Below are 21,929 nucleotides of genomic sequence, written 5' to 3'. Positions count from 1 at the left end.
ATGCATGTACCACTGCCCAATTTTTGTATGAGAATGTTTTTGTACGATACGGGTTACCTATAGAAATTGTCGGTGATCATGGGACACATTTTCTTAATGAAGTCATTGAATATCTGCTAGAGGAATTCATGGTCATACATAGGAAATCTGCTCCATACCATCCACAGGCCAATGGACAAGCTGAGGCCACAAATAAAACACTATGCACGGTTCTCACTAAAATAGTGTCAGACTCAAGAACAGATTGGGATCAGCAGTTACACTCAACACTATGGGCATACAAGGTAGCTTACAAAACATCAATAGGAACAACACCGTACAACATGGTGTTTGGCCTAAATGCTATACTACCCATAGAGTTTTTAATTCCAACTCTACGAGTAGCGAAACACTTAGAATGGACAGGCATGAGCTCTCTTCAAGAATAGATGATCTTGAAAAGCTAGATGAACTCCGCTTGAGAGTTGTACCTTCAATCTATGCTAAAAAGAGAAGACAAAAAGAATTTTTTGACAAACATGTGCGCACTAAAGAGTTCAAAACAGGTGATTATGTACTTGTTTATACTTTGAAGCAACATGCCAAGAAACTTAAAAAGCGAGAGATGGGACCATTTGTGATTAGTGATCTATCACAAAGTGGAGTTGTCAAGATTGCTACATTAGCAGGTGAAGAAATGCTGAACTGGATTAGTGGATGTCGACTGAAGAAATATCATCTACCACTCACACAGGAGATGCTCCAACAAAATCATCAAGGAAAACAACGAATGAAGGAAAAACAGAGAGTACGAGAGGAAGCTCAAGCAGAAGCACAAGAACACATAGCAAAAAGAAGCCTTCTGCGACAACAACAACAAAGTGGAGCACCTGTGCGAATCAATGCCATTCGACTGACGAAGTTGGATGAAGACACAGTGGAGCCAATAATTGCAATCAAAGTGGGAAGCAATCAAGTTGAATCGACGGCATTGCTTGATTCTGGAGCTCAAGCAAATTTGATCTCTTACGGATTATACCAACAACTCAAAGCCACAGGTCAACTTCATCCTACTTCTCAAGTGCTGGAAAGTATTATATCACACCCGTTGAAAACATTGGGATGGACTATATTGCATGTACAAATACATCAATATATTTACCCACACAAATTCTATGTGGTCAAGGATGAAAGCACACAACACCCAATGATGTTGGGACAACATTGGCAAAAAGAGTACAATGTGCAGATAGATTGGAATGTGAATGCAGTCAAAATTCAGCATGCACATGAACAACAGGTGATAGCCTTTGCTCAGCAATACTGAAATCAATAGCTCCAAGCCAAGCAATCACTGGAAAAAGAGCCAAAAGCAAGAATGCCACCAAAGAACAACATGATACCCGAGACCAACAGACATGTAAAAGCCAACCATGCTAATTACAGACATACGAAGTCACTGACCGCAATGCAAAGATCTAGGTTACCAAAACAAGGAAAACAAGTATGGATGCGGAAGGATAGAAATGACATGGCAGAAAAACAACAATGCAACAAAAGAATTCAACCGAAGCAGATAGTTCAACCAAAAACCAAGGGCATAAAACAGATATGGATCCCAAAGAAAATGCTCAGCCATAACCCAAATGTCACTCGCATTTGGATACCAAAACAAAAGCACAAGGAACTCCCTTCAGTACAAGCAACAACCGACGACAGACAACTGCATTTGAAAAAGGACAACCGACTTATGTGGATGCCAATCAGCTACAAAATAGTGGCAACAATAAAATACCAATGGAAAGCAAAGGAAATACGATCCACGGCCATTTCGGCCAAGCCAATCCTCTCCATAGATACAACTACAGCTATATCAACAATAGCGGCAAAGCAATTTCCTGTGGCAAAAAAGACCATTAAACAAAGAGCAGTAGAGTTACAGCTATTACTTGCAAAGAAAACAGGAAACCTCGACGGCGAATGCCAATAAGCATCTTGCTTATTCCCTTCTCTTGCACATTATTAATTTTTCCATGCATTGACCGAGTATGCATTAAGTAGGGCCACATTAATTGGCCAAGCATTAGCACAAATTTTCCAACCTATGCACGACACATACTCCGAGGTGATACCTTGTCATTCGGGAGGACTTCGGCTAGGAGGGGGGGGAGGCATTCTCAAATGCGGAACCAATAGCAGAAAGAGCAAAAAAGGGCATGATTTTTGACTATTTTAAGGGTTGTTGTTTGATTGCAAATTTTTTTGGATTAACCCAAGTATGTATGCCCTTATACAGCATGTATCTAGAGGTATATGGGTCCAAACGCCAAATCAAGCCCCTAGGTGTGTGTATATAAGTAGAAATAGCGTGTTTTGGCCAGGTTTTGACCGAAATGCCAAATTTCTTGTAAACAGAGCAAATGGAGTCCAAATCAAGAAATTTTAGATCCTAAACTGCATCTCGCAAGAAGATAGGAGCACATGTCAAATTTCATGAAAAGTGGTTCGGGGACCTCCGTTATAAGAAATTTTCACCCCATTTTTAGCTCATTTTCACTATTGACTTTGTGGAGAGAGTTTCTTCCACCTAGAGCGGACGAACCTTCCAGCAGCTTCTACGACGTGCATGACTACCCGACAAGCTCCAGACATGAGAGGTAGGCTCACCACCTTGAGATTTTTGCGCATGTTTGTCGTTTTGTTGCAAAAACTAGCGTAGGGTTCACACACAAAGTGGGCGGTAGAGACCTACAAGTAGAGACGGCGACCTAATGGCTAACCCAAAAGCAACAAGACTTCATTGGCAGCTTACCCTAGCATAGGAGACCAGTCCTAGATGTCCAAAGGCAGTAGAAAACCATCGGGAAAAACCCTAATTCCTAGAATCCCGCAAGAGGCCACCAAATGGGAAATCGGCGAAAAAGCGACCAAACGCTACCAAAATTCATGGGTAGGAGCATCTCGACATGCTCGACAGGTCTATGTGACCCATATAACCAAAAAGTGATCCGAAGCGGCACTAAACTTCAGAAATGGCATCAGACACACAAAGCGTCAAATTGCTCTCGCGGCCAAACCGCATGCCCGTTTTCCACCAAACTTCACAAGCGGCTTTCCTAGACCATCAACAACCAAGTCATATGGTGGTAGTCCACCAAAAATCATTGAAGGTATGTATACGCAACCATGGGTGCTTCTAGAGCGACAAATTGCCAAATGAAGCTCCGGTGAAGCCAAAGTCGGCAAAAACCATACGACAAGTATCCCCAGGGGATCGGGAAGCTATGGAGACCAACATCAAGAAATTTCATCGCCAAAAAGCACTCCAAAAGTCAGAAAACGGCTCGGAGGCTCTGTAGTCCACACAGGGAGTTATTCTCTATCCATTTGACTTTTTTTTTGAAATTAGGCTTTAAAGGGACTCAGGGGGACCAAGGGCAGGCACTAGGAGCACAATCCATGAAAAAATCATCAAGAGACATCCTACACATAGGATGTCTCAAGGAAATTTCTGGGCACAGACTCCAACATTTTTCATCATGCACATTTTTTGAATGACCTTTACATGCTATCCACCAAGTCTCATCACAATTGGACCAAAATTCACCTCATATGCATGAAAAAACGCCAAGTTAGAGCATAGAGGCAATAATGGGCCATAGACCTACCAAGTCTTGTCCAAATCACATGAAACTTGCACAACACAATCACCAACACATCACCAACTAATCTGTGTGGTCAGAAGCAAAAATTGGTGAAGTAGACATCCTACGTGTAGGATGTCTATTTGACTTTTTTGGCCTGTAGAGGATGTTTGTTCTTTCTAGATCCAATCACCTCATCATCAAGAGCTCATATATCAATTTTGAAGCCATTCTAATCATTTTTGACTCCCAGCACCTTCAAGATACACTTTTTGAGCCCAAAAACACTACACAGGCTCTTGCAAGCATCAATTCTTGTCCAAATCCAAATCCAAGAGCATAGCCATGTTCCATAGGCCAAGGATTACCAGAACAAATCTCATGTCATTTTGATAAAATAGACATCCTACGCATAGGATGTCTCCAGCTTAATTTGGGCCTTCCGTGCAAAGACTGACATCATGGGAGCCAATACCATGGTGCAAAGAGCCCATATACCAATTTTTAACCCATTTGGACATCAATTGCTACCTATGATGGACTTTCTACCCAATTTGTGATCTAAAGCCTGAATCAGCCAGAAAATCCACTTTTTGATGCCCAAATCCATATCCAAGCATATAGCCATGCTCCATAAGCCATACACTACCAACATGTCAAGTATGAACCAATTTTGATGAAAAAAACATCCTACGCGTAGGATGATGGAAAATTTTGGCCAGAATTGCACTGTGAGCACATGCATAGCTTCACAAGTTCCTTTTAAGCTTTATTTTCAATTTTCAAGTCATTTGGATAGTTAAAACTTAGTTTCTCAGCTAATATGGAAAAAATGCCAACTTTGGACTACTGAGTGCAACAGGATCTATGGCAGCCGCGAAGTCACCGGCAAAGAAGAAAAGAATGACCATCAAGGATTACCTAGAAGAAGTGGAGCCCTTCGCCATACCAGAAGGAACACTAAGGCCCACCAGCACATGGATCTAAGAAGATCTGTTAGAGTCCAATGACCTAAAGATCTACCAAGGAGTATTCAAAGACACTAAAGGCAATGTGATCGAGCTACCAATGCTGCCACGAGAACTCAATGAGTTCGTAAGAAGCAAGATGGCGGGGTACTTGGAGAAGATTGATCTTCACAACTACTTTGAAGCAGTACCAGCAGGGGTGGACATAAAGAGGGTCTGGGAGTTTGTGATAACCATCAAAGAAGATGGAGTGGCCAAAGTAATAGATCTACAAGGACATAGCCAAAGACAGAAAGAGAGAGAAGCTCAGCTACATGCCAACCTAGCAAGGGCATTGCAAAGATGCCAGACAATGGAGGAATAAAATCAGACAGCAGCACAAAGAATGCAAGGAGTTGAAGAGGAATGTAAGTAGCTCAGCAAATCATTGATAGATGCCGAGAGGGAAAGGGATAACCTGACCCTACAGCTGACTGAGGAATCTAAAGAAGTTGAAGCCATGAGAAACGCCAAAGAAAAGGCGGAGATAGATCAAGAAGCCAGCTAGGATGAGATCCTTGAGCTCAAGGACCAGTTCAAAGTGAAAGATCAGACCATCTAGAGGCTGCGGGCATCCCCTACCAGAGTCAGAGCTACTAGCTTGACTCACATCACTACGGAAAGTCAACTCTATGAAGAACAGATGCAAGAACTTCAGAAGGAGCCGACTCTAGAGAAAAAGCAAAGATTGATGATGGCAGAAGGGTCTATTGTCATGCAAACAAGAATGGAAGAAGACCAAAAAGCCCTGCAAGAGGAAGTAGAAAGTATAAAAAGAAATCGCGAGGAGGCGGAGAGGATAAATGCCGAATTAAATGACCTCCTCATGAATATGGGCGAAGAAGCTGAATCAAGAAAACAAAAACTCCTAAAGCACTTTCTCTGCCTCATCTACAATGCCCACTTTTGCATACACGCTAGCCAAGGTAAAGTTCGTGCGAGGGTCATCGTTTAGGCCAAGGATCACCATATAACTGAGAGGACAGCAAGCAGGAGAGCAAGAGGGCACAGGGCCAGCAGCCAATGAGGGCATCGATTTAGAAAATGTGGCAGATTTGGTGGACACGCCTATGAAAGAGGAAATCCTTGAAGGATCCTCTCAAGAGCCACAGGATCTAACACAAGAAGAGGAAGAAAAGTTGCGTAAAGCAATAGAGGTGGAGATCAGAGAGACAACAAAGGAAGCCTTGGAGTGGGATCAGAGGGTTTTCAAGTCCATGACCATCTAGAAGATTGACGCCAACAAACTCAGGCGCGAATGGCTTCAACCCTCTCTCCCATATCCATTGCTGAAATATGAAGCAGCCACCATCAATAAGAGGATAAGAGAAGAGCCGACCGTACCACTCTACAACGCAAATATCTCCCAAACAAAAGGGGTCAGGCTAATTGTTGACTCTCAGCCAAAATGGAGGAAGGCCTGGCTCACAAAGTACCCACAATACCTAGTCCACTTGGTAGAGGTACCAAAAAACATCAGAGACAACCTCAGCTTTTGTCCTCTACCAAGGATAAGGACGTGGAAAGCCCAGGAGATCTTGGAAAGGAGCCAACCCACTTGGCTGAATTACCCTAAGCTGTCGGGCTTGAAGGCAGGTGAGAGAATAAGTGTCCAATACATGGTGAAAACCCTAACGGGCGCCATCAAATTGTTCACTGGCTCACTTGACCTTACGTGCATCACGATGAAGAAAATCTGCAAAACACTTTTAGCAGTATTTGAGACATTCAAGCCAGGCCAGGTGACAAACAATATCTTTTTCTTCCAAGATACTTACAGATGCGCTTATGATCTGTCTGGTCAGCCTTCCAAGGAGGTGATACACCCGCTGTATCAAACGATAATGTTTCTACCATCCTATCACCTCCAGGCCTTTGAAGAAGCGTTCTACATAGGCTTCTTCACAATAAACACAGATATTTTCGGCCCAACAATGATGAACCTGCATGCAAGATACGAATCACTAATCAAGATGCGTGAAACTATAAGATGAAGAAGCTGATCAATGGCTATGTCGTGGATGACATGAGCAAGGAGGGGGGGAGTGTTAGAAGCTGGACAAACCCCACGGAGACTAACTACTCGGAGGATTATCATTTTTTTGTAATTATTCATTTATTGAGGAAACCTGATTTTCCACCTTGTAAATATTGGGACTTACAGAAGTTTCCAGATTGTATTCCAGTTTTGATAGATAGATGGAGTAGTTGGTTGATTTTGGAACTTTAGGGTTTAAGAATTGTAAGGTATATATACCACTTTTTGACCTTAATGAAAAACCTTTTGTCATTTTTAAAACAAGTTTTGAGGTCTGTGAGTGAGCGTACTGTGTACGAGAGAGAGTGTGGACTTCATCTTGACGCTACGTGTGCACCGGTGGTCGAAATCGAGTGTGGAGAAGTGCAACGTGTTGCCCTCGACGAGAGCTACACGCCAATACCTACATTGCGCGCGTACGGTTTGGTTTTGCGAGCTCCTTCTACGAGCTTCATCTGGTGATTGGGTGAGCATACGTTGTCCAATTTTGCATTGTAGCATATCCACGCGTTCACATTGAGTAGAACTACACATTATGCACTTTAGATTTCGGAAACGAAGACCTGCAAATTTTGGCCAGACATCCTACGTGATTTTGCACCGAGTGTTTTGGGTTAGGGTTTTGGTTCATAGACCTTAGGGAGAGCGAACTATTGGTATTAGTAGGGTCTCTTTCAAGTTCTATGGTGTTTCGAGATTGTTTGATGGGTGTTCGGCTCTAGACAGCGTTGTAGGAAGTTTCCTCTTATGCACTCTTGAAGGCTGTGACTTAGACAATTGGTAGAGACCTCTGTAGGAATTAGTTAGGAGTCGGTCAAGTGTAGGTTGACATCTTATGCTTGCTTCCACGCACGTGCGGGTCGAGCTTCTTCCTTAGCTGACATTATATGTTAGGTGAGTTCTCGTTGTGCTGACGTCCGTCGCGACGTATCCATCCAGCATAATACATGGCACTTCTTGAACTAATTAGCAAGATACTAACAAAGCATAATAAGTGTTTACATACCTCAAGAATCATCAAGTAGAAGAGGAACCTATAGAGATAGAGTTCGTTAGAGAGAGAGAGAAAGAGTGCTGAGAGAGAGAGAGAGAGAGATGAGTGCGAGCTCAGACACAAGAGGAGCCATACTTAGAGAGAGAAAGAGAGAGAGAGAGAGAGAGGGGGGGGCTGAGCGATACAGAAATCTTAGCAAGAGCTCTGTGAGAGAGAGACAGGGAGGAGCTAGATAGATCTCCAAGAGAGATCTCAGAGACAAAGAAAACTCAAAGCAGAGAGAAAGCTCAGACAGGTTGTAGCGGGAAAGAAGAGGCGGATAATAGTCCAACGTTCAGCAGTAAATTACATTTAGTCTCATTAATTGTGGTACATTAGGAGACTTAATTGACGTACCTTAGGAGCGTGATATTCTTTTTGAGATTTGAAGCACTTTTAAAACACCCACTTTTAAGTGCAAAAAAGCAATGTCTTTGACATTACTTTCCAGGCCACCTATACATGCTTTCACCCAGGAAGGAGAGAGAGAGAGAGAGAGAGAGAGAGAGAGAGAGAGAGAGAGAGAGAGAGAGAGAGAGAGAGAGAGAGAGAGAGAGAGAGAGAGAGAACCTGTCTCTATAATAACCATTGGTGCCGAGTTGGATGGTGATGTCACAGGTCGTTGAGAGCAAGAACCAGAAGGTGGCGAGGAGGAAGTGGACAAAAAAGTGAAGGCAAGGGTGATGGCGACGTGGCAGCAAAGGACTCAAACCAGTGGAGGTCGCTCAATGTAGGATCAAGAGAGGTGGACAAGGGGAAGAGCACAAAAAAGGAGAAGGCAAGGACAATCTGTTTGTTATACTTGGAGATGGAGATGGCGACTGCAATGGCGATCGGTGTATGGCTCTAAACGGTCACTCAAAAAAGGCATGTGGGTTGCGCTCACAAGGACAACCAATAATAAATGGGCATAGATTCCCATGCACTACGATCTACCAACCACAATCTTGGGTGTAATCATGCGCATAAGTGAAATTTTCACCCTTGCGGAGGTAAGCATTCTAAGTTTAGAGGTATTACTAACTATACCCTCGTCCCAGATGAGCGCTCTTCTACCTCTTTTTGCATCCTCTACTACCCAGCATTTTAACTCTGCCCTTGTTGATGCTACACAGTAAGCAAACCATCTCTTGTGTGCTCCCAACCCTTTTTGCACATCCTCTTACTCTCTAGTGCTCCTCCTTTTTGTGCATCCTCCTCTTGCTCCTGTTCTGTAGTGCTTTAGTGATGCAGAACTCTACACACAGTGTTCAGAGGTATGCTACTAACACTTTTGTGCACTTGTATTTTGTGTGGTCAGTACCAAGCGAATAAGGGAAGGCAAACTCTATTCGTTGCACGTGTTCGCTTGGTACTGACCATTGTCTTTATTAATGATGTTTGCTATTACACTTTTCTGAGGTCAGTTCCAAAGAATAAGGGAAGGAAAACTCTCTTTGTTGCACCTGTTTTCTTGGTATCGACCTCAGAAAATATTAATGATGTTTGCTTTTACACTTTTCTAATGTCAGTACCAAGTGATAAGGGAAGGCAAACTCTGTTCGTTGCACCTGTTCGCTTGGTACTGACCTCAGAAAATATTAATGATGTTTACTATTACACTTTTCAGAGGTCAATATTAAGAGAATAAGGGAAGGAAAACTCTGTTCATTGCTCCTGCTCGCTTGGTACTGACCATCGTCTTTATTAATGATGTTTGCTATTATACTTTTTTGAGGTTAGTACCAAGTGAGTAGAGGCAATTCTTTGCACTTCTTCGCTTTGTGCTGACCCTAGAAATCTAAAGTCCCTTGTGCAACAAATGACATGTCGTTTTCTGTTATGCTATCTGTAGAGATGCCTCATGCAAAGGCCACGCTTAAAAGGGCAACAAGTGACTCTTTGAATGCTCAAGCAAGAAGACGCCGATATAAGGCACAAGAGGTGTAGTGCAAGAGCTACAAAGGATCAAACGATACATGCAACTTGCCATTCCACGTCTTCCTTTTTAGTGAGTAGTGCAAGAGATTTGCAAGCATTGGAAAGTGGGCATGCAATGGGCCAGTAGTGTGCTTCTCTGCCTGCAACAAATTGCACAAGACTACCTCGTTGAATTCTTCAGTGATGGATATATCCTGGTTGCCATGCACACCGTGTTACTATCATGCCACGGGATTTTGACACTCTTCAAAAGCTGCACTTTCACTACGATGGGCTGCTTCAGCCAGTACCTATTTGGGATTATAGAACCATGCATATTCTTAACATCCCCTTTCTCCATCCTTGTGCACGACACATAGATCCTTCTAAGGCTGGATTAAATAGCAGAAGGATACGATCATGAGCTGAGAGGAATGACACAGATGGGCAGACTGAGCCAGCCAATGAGGGGCATGAGCAGGCCAGAGTGGACCCTGAGGTGGTCATTGAAGAAACAAAGACATTTATGGAGGAACTAGTTATAAAGCAAAATGAGCAAGGCATGGAGGATCCACAGCCTATGCCTATAAGGGAGGATCCGCAACCTATGTTTGTAAGGGAGGATCCTCTGCTTGTAAGGGAGGAGCATGTGCCTGTTAGGGAGGAGCCTATGCCATTAAGGGAGGATAATGAGGCAACCACGGATGAAGCTCAAGAAAGGAAAGGGAAAGGCTCTACTTCACAAGGGCCATCCAACGAGGAGCCTTTATCAGAGGAGTTGATAATTTTAGAGCAAATCAACCAAGAGAATGAAGAGGAGTTGCAAGTTCTGATCAGCGCAACGCCTCTGCATGCACAGATATATCTTCTTGGAAGGTCAAACGAGGCCTACATTTTCAACCTCGATCAACAAGACTTCCTGTGCATGTGCAGTTTCTCCAACTCCAACGCAATGGATACGGTCGTCAACATTGCTTTGTGGTACTTCTCAAGCTCTTTATAAGTCACGCTTGGTTCATTAAATGGCTCACTTTTGCTAAGACATGGGTCAATACCAAGCGAGTCAAATGGCTTATGGAATTGGATAGTGATACCACTTGCTCGGTATTGACCCATGTCTTCGTGGTAGTCGTCAATGTTGCTATGTGTTACGTCTCAAGTTTTTCTTTATAAGTCATGCTTTGCTCATTAGATGGATCACTACCACTAAGACATGGGTTAATACCAAGCCAGCCACTGGCTTATGGAATTCGATAGCTGCCCCAATTGCTTGGTATTGACTCATGGGTTTGTGGCAGTGACAACCCTCTAAAATATCTTAAGTCTAATCTCTTCCATTGATTCATATTAGGCACGCTATCTCCCTTCTGCCCAATGAGGTTCAGAACAAAATATACGTAATAGATCCATTGATCTTGCCTATTGTTTGAGGACAAATACAACGGGTGTCCAACTGGATGGACACGTAGCCGGACACCACATTTACAGTTTATTATTTTTCCGAGCTAGTGTTGTAATACTCTGTGTAAATCCTGATTCCAGAGTAGTAGTTAATTCCTTGAGTTTTAATTCTGTCAATGACAATTGTAAAGGTACATGTGAACCAGCCACTGGGCATTTAGAAAGCCCTAGGTATAAAGGTCAATAATTGTAATGTGAAAGAGGGCTTATCTTTAGAAGAAGTGGGGGCTCAAAAAACACACGCTCAAGCTACAAGCTGCTCCAATTTGTAATCGATGCAACTAATGAATGAGTAATCAGTTTTCAAATCCGAAAGTTGCATTGTGTTCCTCTCTCTTTGCTCTTTAGTTTAAGTGTAAGCATTGTCAGTTTTGATGTGGTTCGCGACTATGCATCTGTGAGCTATAATTGCAAATTTGAGTGCTTAAATAGCTATTTTTAGTCGTTTTGACCATAGGAGAGTGTTCTTAGACCATAGGACAAAGTTCTGGATAGTTTTGTTACAGTTTTCAGGACCTTTTTCATGATGGATCGTGATTTTGGTACCTTGTTGGATTGCAATCGAACTTGCTAGGATAGTGCCCGTAGGTGTCCTAGACCTCCTGCTAAAGTTACATTGCATTTCGAATCTCTTCGAGTGCCGAAATGGCATGATGACCTAGAGTTGTGAGAAAGGACATAGGCAGATTTCCCTAATCATTGAGTGTTGGTTTGCTTGTTGAGCTACTGTGTTTTCTTGTTAAGGTTCACTTCGTGAGTTTGACGATCTCATAGAGTCTTCGTGTCCCATCCAAGTCACTTTCCCTGAGTATTGACATTATGTTAGTGCTAGAAAGCTATGGTTCAGACATCCGTCACGGTGATCCGCTAACATTGGCGCCGTTGCCGAGGATATGATCCTTAGATGGTAAGTGACCTAGTGCGTATTTAGAGTGTTCTTTTTCTAAATATTTGTCCTTCCATTCCATTTACACTTTAGTAGTGAAGCAGCTAGACCCGGGGTTTAGTGCTTGATAGAGTTTAGAAGTCGATGACTTGCTAGATCTATTCTTGAGAAGTAAAGAGGGTTGTGAGTGAGATAGCCAAAAGCATTTCATTCTTCGATTTTCTCTATGCTTTCAGAGTGATGTACCTCTTTTCGTTTTGACTCCATTTTGTACCATTTTATTTGTTTTGGTTTCATGTTTCATTTCAGTACTTAGGAGTAGGATAAGTAGAAAACTACCACCATCAAATTTGGGTAGAAGATTAAGGGTAAAAAGGGTGAAAACCATATGCTGTACCACTTTTCGTTTCGACTCTATTTTGTACCATTTTATTTGTTTTTGTTTCATGTTTCTTTTCAGTACTTAGAAGTAAAAAGATTGAGGGTAAAAAGGGTGAAGACCATATTTTGGCCAAAATGACCATAACTCTGAAATTCTCAAAATTTGATGGTAGAGACATCAAAAGTGATCCAAATTCAAAAATTTGTGGATCAAGGGCATCAACATACTCTCTAGAATCAATCTGGAAATTCTGCCAAGAATCTGTGGAGAAACATGGATCGCGATCCATGTATCCCAAAAAACCATTTTTGGTGAACAATTGAGCGTCATTGGGATATTGCTCTGATCAAGTTTGCTTGAAAGAAAATTTCAAAAATCACTTCAGAATTGGCTATTAGGGAAAAAACAATAAAACAGGCATTTTAGACACAAAATTGGGCAAATCTTGAGATTTTGGGATCCAAATTCAAAAAGGGGTGAGATTTGGCTTCTATAGGGCATAAAGAACCAAAATAACAAAATTCATGAAAAAATGCTGCCAAACATGGATCGCGATCCATGTACCTTTTTGACATTTGGGGCTAATATTTGACAAGTACATTCCTGGTATCATTTGGAATAACTTTGCCAAAAGGGACTATAGCAAAAAATTGAAAAAAGTTGATCAAAATAGCCAAATACAGAAACTAGTCAAAAACCGCAGGGCAGATAGAAAAACTCACTTTTGATTAGAAAAAAGTTGGCCAAATTCAAAAAGATTTGGGGAAGAGTATCACCATAACATGGACTACAAGCTTACCAAGTTTCATGTCAAAATGTGGTCAAACATGGATCGCGATCCATGTACCTCATGAAAATTTTTGGAATTTCATGAGAGTGATTACAGATTACACTTATGAGGGCTTATATAGATTCACAAACGGAGATCCATACATCTTCTACAGGTGTGTAGAGCCCAATGCTAGAGAGTTGACCACCCATAAGAACCTCTATGCATTTACATATATAGATGCCAACGGAGTGCAAGTTTTGATGGTAGATAAGTATGTAAGAGAGTAAAAACTTGTTGATAGAGAGATACACATACAAGGGTACTCCGATTCCTACTTACTTTCAGCCAAAAACGATGCTAGCGTACACATCAGAGAGGATTTCATCGGGATTCTCTCCAAGATGAGAGGAGAGAGCAAGAGATATCTTTCCACGAGACCAGAAATTGGTTAGAATGGTGACTAAACCACAACAATTAAGACCATATCAAGTGGCTCAATGTGTTAAGACGACGTGTAGTGGGTCAGGGGATCCATATGCTCATGTCTCACTCTTCAAACAAGTGTTGAGAGTTGAACAAATTGCAGATTTCCATACTCATTATGAGGGTTTTGGATTGACATTACAAGGCACAACCTTGGGTTGGTTCCAGCCACTAAAAAGAGATGATTTCCCAAACATAGAGCAACTCTTACAAGAGTTTGTAGAGGAATTCTTGAAAAGGGGAATCAAACACAACACAGTGTCCCAAATCTACACTTTCGAACAAAAAGTGAACAAAAGAGTGAAGGAGCTTTGCTTCGCTTCAAGCAGTACATAGACAGATGTCCTGTGAAAGAGCTATCGCAAGATGAGAGGCTATCATTTCTCTTTATAGAGGGCTTGAGGAATGAAACTCTCAAGAAGGACCTACATTTGAAAGGATGCAGGACGTTTGACCAAGTCACTAGAGAAGCTCTTTATCTAGTTGACAATAGTAAGGCCTACGGAGAGGTGACTGAAGACACAGACAACACGACTAGTAGTGCCTCATCTCTGAAGAGCGAATCAAAACCAAAGAGAGATGTTCAAACTCCTTGGGAACCAATCATTGATCAAGTGGTCAAGGGGGTGATTAAAAGAATAAGCCAAGGCTATATACAGAACCCGATTGTACAACAACCTCAATTGAGGATATGTAATACTTGTGGAGGGGATCATCCGACTCCATGGTGTAGCACTCAACCAAAGCCACAACATGTTCTAGGGAAACAACCGTATCTTTTGAATGATGGGAGAGTAATAGTCAACTACACTCAACCAATGCATATGCCGCAACCCGTGAGAAACCAGTACTCCGATGCGAATACTCTCATGCTCATAGCTAATCATTAGGAGTATGGTTCGAAGAATATTCTTATCGGGACATAACAACCATTAGCTGGATCACCAGCTGTAAAACAAGATGGTCCATGCTATGAGTGTGGAGGTGATCATTGGGCACAAAGTTGTCTAAACAAGGGTCCACAAATAGAACTTTTTGTATTCTGTGAATGTTGTGGTATAGACCATCTATGCCAAAACTGTGCTAAAAATCCAGACTACAAAGGGAAAGCAACAATGAATTTTGTAGGTGTGATTCCTTCTTCAAGCGGATCCAAGGTAGAACCCACCATTCCTTTAAATGTGATGACTCAAGCTCAAGCTCAAGAAGCTGCCAAAAACAAACTAGCTGAAAAAGCCACATTGCTTGTTCAAATAGAATTTGAGAACAAATTGGTGAGAACCTTTGGAAGAAGATCATGGAAAGGCAGACGAGACAAAATAAAATTGAAGAGGCTGAAGGGTAAAGCGGCTTCGGAAATTGAACTGAATCAAACAAGAGAGCAGCTTAGACAAGAGCAAGAAAGGAACAAAAACGCAAAGGGACCTAAAGAGTCGAAAACTAACTCGGGTGTTTCAGTCTTGGTCGACAAAGTGTTTGAACCTTTAGATGGAATTTTGAAAGCCTATGATGCTAGATTAAAGAACAACCAAACCCAAGAAGGTAGATGGCTGACATATCCTCATCCAGGGTATGAAAAAGAGAGGTTGAAAATGTGGAAGGAGCTCATCAAGAAGGCCCAAGCTCTTAGGGAACCACGTGTTCCATATGCTCCAAAAATTGAGGTGCTAATCCACAAAAAAGTCCAGGAATTGGAAAGTCGTGGTAGTGTAAAAAAAGAGGAAGATCCGGGAGTTGAGGCACCTTTAGATACAAGGGAAGTAGCCAATACCACAGATGGGGTGGGCTCACAAGCAGTGATGCCTATTCCGGAGGTAGAAGAACCGTGGCCACAATCCTTGTGGGAATCGATCAGAAATAAAAAAGATGGTGGTGCTACTTTACAGTCAGCACCTATCCCTGAGATAAACATGGAACATGAATTTTTCCCAGGGGATATACGATCTCTATATGGGGATGGCGGGTCTATCGCATCTGAAAAGAGTAAACCACGCTCTCTAAAGACTTTGCCATCTTTCATAGGAGAACTGGAAACAAAATTGGAGGTTAAAATGGTATTTTCTCAGTGGAAAGCCACACCAAAAATGATGGATAGCAAGAGCTTGCATGAATTGATGTCTTCTCCTATACAATGCACACTTTATCTCTCAGAACTACTAAAAACTAGACCGCATCTATGGGGCCAAATGGGAAAAAACCTAGAAAAGATGGGGTTGAAAATCCCTTCACATGACCAACTTGCAAACAAAAACATGGATCACACCTTGCCTAAGAAACCACAGACAAAGATAGTACCAGTAAATAAGGTGGGTGACTACTATGAAGGAGAAGAAGGAAACACCACCTTACCACTTGAGTACAAAGGAGAATTGCCATTGCAACCAAAGAGATATCAAAAAAATGGGGAAAGCCCGCTCTTAGGAAATCTTGAATGAAACTGCAATTAGCAGATGGATACACAAACAAAGCGATTGGAATATTAGAACAAATAATTGTATCCTCGTGTGGCATAGAGTATGAGCGCACCTTAGCCATAATGAATTCTGACAAGAGCAACAATTTTGATATCATATTTGGCAGACCATTCATGCGTCAACTCAAAATGGTACAAGACTGGGGCTATGACTATATCTACTTGAGACACAAAGAGGTCACAACAAAAATCAGTGTCAAAGATCATAGTTATAGAGATGTAGTGTGTACCCCGGGGGAAGACTTAAACTCCACAGCTAATTTGGAAAGCAAAGCACATATTTGGATGTATGGAGCTCGTGAGAGTGGAGGTCTTAGAAAGGAAGATTCTATCCTAGAGCGTTCAGTAGAAGATGAGGCGTATGTACCATATCCATTTCCATAGGAGTTATTTGAACCCTTTGGATGGGATCAAATAATGGCGACTCCTGATGTCTGCATGAATGAGGTGACCTTACTAAGTTTTGCGATGAAGATGGGTATGATGTAACTCCCTTGTTTACGATAAAGGTGTTGAAGGAAGCTAAAAAAAATTGTGAGTGTGAAAGAAGAAAAGGTGAAACAGATAGCTACGTCATGGAGCATCATGCCAAAGTGCACATGAAGGAAGCAGAGAAACAACGAGAATATGTCATCATTGACATACCTAAAGAATCACCAGAAGCTACTTCAAAGAAGTGGACTATAGAAAAAGTGCAAACAAAAGCAGATGAAGGAGCAAAGTCTCCAAGTTCAACGTCAAATGTTCAACAAACACAAGATCAAAAGAAGAACAGGGACAAGGAACAAGATCAATTGTCTCGTACGACGATCAAATTCCGCATATGCGGAGAAACAGGACTCAAAATAACATGTTCAGCTCTGATAGATCCAGAAGCAACAAAGAATCTAATGACATATGGAACTTGGATCATGATGGAAAAGCCACCAATCACGGAGCTAGCGGAGATCGTGTACACAAGCTCAAAAATTCCAATTCCTAGCTTCGGAGTGGCAGAAGCCGTACTCAAATTGAGTATCGGGGAGTATTAAGATTTTTTACACATAATCGACTCCCATCATATCAAAGAGAGTCTGATCCTGATAGAAAGCTGGAGGAACATCTTCTTTTGACAATAACCAAAAGCTTCATTAACAACAACGGTAAGAGTCCATGAAGCTTCTCAAATCCATGCGGAGAAGAAATCACAAACTATCACAGAAAAAGGTAAAGCAAATTTAGACACTGAAGCATATCAACCTCGCAAGACGACTTTACCTTCAACGAGCTTCCATCAAGTTTCCCGCGAAGCCTCTACATCAAAAGCCACATCACCAACAATGTAATAGAAACCAAAGCAAAAAGTCTATCAACCAAAGTTTCCATCACAAAAAAGCATCCAAAAGAAGCCAAAGAATGTCAACCAAGTGTTTGTATCCAAAGAGCACATCAAAGTCAAAGACCCACTTTGGATACATGAAGCACAAGTTCAACCTCAACAACAAAAGGTGACAGGGTGGGTAGCATCAAATGAGTCAATCACTGCTCAAGGCTACTTCGAAGGAAACATTAATGTTTGGGCCAAAAAGCCTAAAGTAACAGCCTGGATGTACTCACCTCAAGAAAGAAGTTCTACAATGAGCAAGCCAAGCTATCAACGGAATAAAAACAACTCAAGCAGGAGAAAGAACAGCAAAAATAAGAAAAGACCTTCCAAGAAATCAACACAACAAGTATGGGTACCAAAGTAAAAAATTCAACGAAGCTACCCAACACAAACAAATGCAGCAGCGGATGATTCCAGTTAAGCTACTTGAAACACAAGGATTCTATGAAGGTAACACTCCAATTGGTTACCAAAAATTGTAGCAAAATCTAGAACAACCAAGAGAAATCATGCATCACAAGTTTATATCCAAAGGCAAGCAGTGAAAACCAAGAGCCAACAGAAGCCAATTGCAACCAAGGCTACTACAACCTCCAGATGGATACCTTGTCATCAATTACAAAAGCAAGGCTATTACAAAGGAAATCATCAGATCTGGCTACCGAAGCCTAGTGTCCACCAAGTCATCGAGCAAAAGGAGCAAATGCAAAAGACGATCACACACGAACCAAAAACAAGATGGGTTCCAAAATCGCTAAAGGAAATTCAATCACAAAGAACCCACATCTTTCAACAACCGCTTCTCATGCGAGATAAAGCAAAGTCTATATCAGTCACTCAACAAGCAAGTCAAAAGGAGCCCAAGTATGCCAACCTACTCGACAAAATGGTGGCATCCAAAGACCAACACAATGGAAGAGGCCTAAATTTCCAGAACTTATGGAATTGGGTTTCTGGACTTGAATAGGTAAGTCCAAGTGGCCATTAAAAATACATGGCATAAAAGTCAGAGTCGGGCAGCTAAGCCACTAAATGAGCAAGGCATTAGTCCCAAAGCTTTATGTAATACTCTCTATGGTCTAAGAGTCTTAATTATTCTAGGTATTACTCAAGCTGGAAGAGTTGAGCATAATTACGTTGTGTCGCTCATGCTGGTATAGGTGAGCATAAGACTCGAAGTCATTGTAGTATAATGGTAAGTGAAGGAGGAGGTCCAAAAGACACTCGCACACTTAGCACAGTGAGGAATGAGTGGAGAAGCTTCTATATCAAAAAACCCTTCTTGGAAACGTGGAAGCTATTGAGACATCCTTTGATGTCACATGTGCTACATTTGTTCCTTGAAGCACCCATCAACTCCATATCTTACACTACATGCTTTTGTTTGACAAATTTTCATATGCACTTGCATTAGGCACTCTTCCTTTGTTTCTTCGAAGCATTCACCTTGCATGACAGGTACTTCAAGTCCAAATGCTCAACTCCGATAAGAACGTATACCAAAGGCACTTTTTTTCCACCGTGTTTTTTTCCCTTTGGTCATCCATGCTTTAAGACCCTAATCTAGAAACCCTCATCATTGACTTCTTGTATATATTCCTTCTACATCAACAATAAGGAACTGGCTATCCAAATCAATCGAAAATGACTTGGAGAAAAAAATGCAGGTCTCCTTATGCTTATCAAGAGAATCTTTTATCTCCAAGGTCGACAACAAAGCTCCATCAAAAAATGGCAAGCTAACAAATGGCATACAATGCCAAGCAATGATGACATCAGCAAGTGATTTGTCCACAAAAAACCATAAGGAGATCAACAATGTTGCAACTACTGAAGTATTTCAAGTCAACCACAAGGGCAAACACATCAAGAGATATCTTCACGGCCAAAAAGACACCAATAAGAAGAATGAGCAACAGATGCAAAATTCCCTCGACAATTGAAGTACAACACACGCATCAAAAAGGACATGGTAATATGAATCACTCAAGGAAGGGGGGAGCGTCATCAACGACAAAGAACATCCCAAGATGAAGTCCAACCTTGAAGACAAAGCTGAAGACAACCCTATGACAAGACTACACAAGGTTGTGTCAAGGGACGACACAAATTAGGAAGGGGAGAATGTTTGAGGACAAATCCAACGGGTGCCCAACTGGCTAGACACATAGCCGGACACCACATTTATAGTTTATTATTTTGTCGAGCTAGTGTTGTAATACTCTATGTAAATCTTGATTCCAGAGTAGTAGTCAATTCCCCTAGTTGTAATTCTGTCAATGACAATTGTAAAGGTACATGTGAACCGGCCACTGGCCATTTATAAAGCCCTAGGTATAGAGGTCAATAGTTGTAATGTGAAAAGGGCTTATCTTTAGAAGGAGTGGGGGCTCAAAAAACGCACGCTCAAGCTATGAGCTGCTCCAATTTGTAATCAACGCAACTAATGAATGGGTAATCATTTTTCAAATCCAAAGTTTCATTGTGTTCCTCTCTCTTTGCTCATTAATTTAAGTGTAAGCATTGTTAGTTTTGATGCGGTTTGCGACTACGTGTCTATGAGCTATAATTGCAGATTTGAGTGCTTAAATCACTATTTTTAGTCGTTTTGACCATAGGAGAGTGTTCTTAGACCATAGGACAAAGTTCTGAATAGTTCTGTTGCAGTTTTTAGGACCTTTTTCATGATGGATCGTGATTTTGGTACCTTGTTGGATTGCGATGCTAGGATAGTGCCCCTAGGTGTCCTACACCTCCTCCTAAAGTTTCATTGCATTTTGAATCCATACGAGTGCCGAAATGGCGTGATGACCTAGAGCTGTGAGAAAGGACATAGGCAGATTTCCCTGATCATTGAGTGTTAGTTTGCTTGTTGAGCTAGTGTGTTTTCTTGTTAAGGTTCACTTTGTGAGATTGATGATCTCATAGAGTCTCCGTGTCCCATCCAAGTCACTTTCCCTGAGTATTGGCATTATGTTAGTTCTAGAAAGCTATGCTGCAGACGCTAGTCGTGGAGACCCGCTAACACATATGCTACAAAACAACGGAGTTCCTTTTTGTTAGCTCTGATGGGTTGGCTTAGCAGAGTCAATTTTGATCTAGCACATTTTTTGGTCACTGCATACAATCAATCGTGAGTTTCTTCTTGCCTTGTAAAAACCATGTTGGATTTAGGATCTTTCTCCTCATCTTTGATGGTTTTGGTGTAGTGATCATTGGAGTCTATTGTTATTTGACATTGAAGATAAGATTGTCTACTACGCAAACTCCAGGCAAAGCAAGTTGTTTCATGGTCATGTAAAAAAGTAAGGCACATCTAGGTACATTTGGAAGTAGTGTCTCTTTATAATGTGTTACTGACTCAAGTGGTTACGTATGTAGTGCCGCAAAAAAATTTGTATGTTGCGGTAGAGCATGTTTTGTTAGTACATGATCTAGGGACTACCATCCGGCACAAATGGGTCACCGTGCCTACGTAGGTTGATGACTATAGCTATGGCTGGCGAACTTGTTTGAATGCCTTGTTGCTCCTCAGTCAAATTTCGGATTACCAAACGTAAGTAATCGTGTTGTTTCATTGTTTGTAATTTCCTGCAACGTTTGTATTAAAAGAAGCAACATCTTTACTTACTTTCCTATTATCACGCTTCTACAGGAACTTCAATTACATAACTACACCCCCAACGATGTGCAACATTTTTTTGTAATGGCCATCCAACATATTATAATCGTGGTAAACAGACATACAAGAGAGGAAGGGGCGAGATATAAGGAGTTCGAACATGATCCCATTGACGAAATGACGTAGCACTACAATCAGACTCAAGAGGAGGTTCGAAATATGCAAGAAGCAATAAATCAATATTATGCGGATGCCGCAAAAGTAGAGGAATGGGCTACACATCAGAGGCAAGAGTAAGAACAGAGGGAAGCTTCATAGGTGCAAGATGCATGGGAAGCCATGGAAGAGGCCCATTATTTTTAACGAGGCGAAAGGATGCCCAAGACCACGTCCCCCGAGGCAAAAGTAGCAACCGAGGAAGAGGCAGGGGGCAGTGGCAGCAACCGGGGGAGAGGGCAAGGGACCGGTGGCAGCAACTAGGGGAGAGATCAGGGGACCAGTGGCACCAATCGGGGGAGAGGACAGGGGAGCAGTAGCAGGGAAAGGGTACAATAACTTGTAAACATCTTGAAAAAAACAACACAATTTGTAAAGTTATGAGACAATGAAAAGTGTGCAATTTTTAAACATTGTTTGAGCGGCACAAAATGTCTCTATATTAGTCATTTTGAAGAGTACATCATGGTTTGCATGGAATCAAAGATCATTGCGTGCACAAGGTATGTGACCTAGCTTTTGGTGGAAGCAATTAAGTGAAGTGTATTTGAGAGTGACTCCTTGCACAATGTTGTTTTCTCCTTACGTCTTGGAATCTGAGAAGAAGAAAGAGCTAGATTCTGTCTTAATGTATTAAAGACAATCAAAATTCATCCATTTAGTAAGCA

This window comes from Adiantum capillus-veneris, chromosome 28 (assembly GCF_014529385.1).
Source record: "Adiantum capillus-veneris isolate H3 chromosome 28, ASM1452938v2, whole genome shotgun sequence".
Taxonomy (NCBI): Eukaryota; Viridiplantae; Streptophyta; class Polypodiopsida; order Polypodiales; family Pteridaceae; genus Adiantum; species Adiantum capillus-veneris.
The sequence above is the reverse complement of the archived record's forward strand: the minus strand, read 5'-3'. Positions refer to the sequence as shown.